Here is a 2,387-nt window from a genome sequence, read left to right as displayed (position 1 = left end):
TTGGTAAGTTGTGATGTTTTGCATGAAACAAAGACCAACTAAGGCCAATTGTGTGAAGTGTCTGTCTTGATTAGAATCCACACTATCTCTTGAATATCTTACAAGAAAGTCTTATATGTCAAGAGGACAGTGGGAGTCTTAAAGGTCTTGAAAGTCTCAAGAACTAATCAAGAATAAAACCTGAAGTTCTTCACTAGCACACGACTTGAGGTTTATAACCTATCGTGTTGACATATTTTGTGCCTATTCCAGTTAAAGTTGGCTTTGCATATGAGTTCTTAGAGTTATCAATTGGTTGCACAACAACTTGGAAGCAATGGCAGACCCTTGAGCTGCCAGGTGGCAAGAAATTAAGATTGAGTTCAGTCCATATGAGTTTGGATTTGTCATTATCTTTGTCTTGTGACTATGGTTTTGATAATTCACATGGATAAGAACACATACACAATTAAATCTATGGGTCATAAGGTTTCTCTCCGATTCATGAAAATGATGGTGAGGAAACACTTCCACCAAGTAGATTTGAAGTAGATAACAATTGTGATTAACCGGCACACTAACATGGACTTGTGGTTAACCGGCACACTAACATGGACTTGTGAGAAGAGGCAAAGGTCTAAACAATTGAGACTATGATTACGACATCCCTTTTCATAGTTCTGAAATTGTTTAGACACAAGTGTGAGCAATCTAAGATAAGGTGCATGATATTGATAAAGTTTTATCAAAGCAATCTAGTATTAGAAATCTGAACTTTGGTAAGAAAGTCAATAAAATATTGTTTTTTTCTAGAAGTTCAGCTGATTTCTGAGTACATGTCAAAGCTAGTGGGAGCATAAGTGTTATGCTAATAATCATCATGTTAGTGGGAGCATGATAATTATGATAAAGGTTGCAAGTTAGCAATGTTAATTATAGAAAACAAAAGGTTTCAATTGGGAAAAAGTTGTTTTGCTATAATTAAGGGAGAGGAAATTATACTTCATCTCAAATCTAAAAGCTTAGATTGAGGTTTTAATCGTATTTAGTTAAGTATATATATGAATGTTATGTTGGAATGGCTCAACATAAGAAAATTCTAATATATGGGTCCATTATTTGTATTTTAAAATTCGATTATGATTACGACATTCCTTTTCATAATCTAAATTATGAGAACTTAGCAAATTGAAATGGAAATATTATAGCAAAATACTAGTTTAGTCTTTATGTGAGACATCATGAATCGTGTCCCATATGCTTCGGATATCGGATCGATTACATGTGCTATATTGATCATTTTTAAAATTTTCCAAATGCCTAGGGTATTAAGAAGGGAAAAGGTATAGAATTGGATATGACTAAAAGGATTAAACAATTGTCGAGGACAATCTAAGGTTTACCAAAGATTGGTTGCTCAAGGACAGTTGGAAGTATAGTGATAATTCTGGAAGGACCATATTGACATAATCTGTAAGGAGGCAACTCTTGTTCATAAGTTATAGTCAAAAGGGAATCTGGAAATGTTTCAAAGTTAGAAAATTTTCAATTTGTGTAAGATTAGGAAACTTAATGCAAGAAGGATGTTTCCAAGAAGCTGATCTCCTTTGGAATGATCTGTAATGGTTGTTGTCAAGTCTTTCTGAATTTGTGCATAATCATTACAAGAGGATCAATGCATATAAGTTTAGAATCTAACAGATTTTAGTAAATGGCATGAATTTGGAATTTTTGCATTTGCAGTAAGGATTTGGGACTGTGAAAAGAGGATCATTGGAGTTATGATCAATTGATCTTTTTTCACAAAGTAAAGATCATAAACAAACATAGTATGTATACTTGGTGTATGGCATGACTAGTGTTTAGAAAACATAATGTACATGCTTGGAGCATGGGACAACTATTGTTTTAAATTCAAGAATAAAGTTGATAGCTGAAACAGTATACAATGAATAATATGTAATCATATGGTGATAAATAAAAGGTGTTTTATTTATGTTTATAGGTTTTGATACCATATTGGATTTAATTATTATCGTGTTTCACTTTGCATGGGACAACTATTGTTTTAAATTCAAGAATAAAGTTGATAGCTGAAACAGTATACAATGAGTAATGTGTAATCATATGGTGATAAATAAAAGGTGTTTTATTTATGTTCATAGGTTTTGATACCATATTAGATTCAATTATTCTTGTGTTTCATTTTGCATGTTTTGACTTCCAGAATAAACTAGGCTATTCTTCCGGAATGACTAAGTTATTCAAACCATCCACAGTCGGTCATATGTTGGAAGTAGATATGAATCAAGACTTTCATGGGTTGGCTTCTAGAGGTCTAAGATGTTGGACAAAGGGCTACAACACTCATGAGTGCTCATAAGTTCTGAGTATTGGATTCAACCCGC

Source organism: Lactuca saligna, chromosome 2 (assembly GCF_052625555.1).
Source record: "Lactuca saligna cultivar CGN05327 chromosome 2, ASM5262555v1, whole genome shotgun sequence".
In the NCBI taxonomy this organism is placed as follows: domain Eukaryota; kingdom Viridiplantae; phylum Streptophyta; class Magnoliopsida; order Asterales; family Asteraceae; genus Lactuca; species Lactuca saligna.
This window is presented reverse-complemented; position numbering follows the sequence as displayed.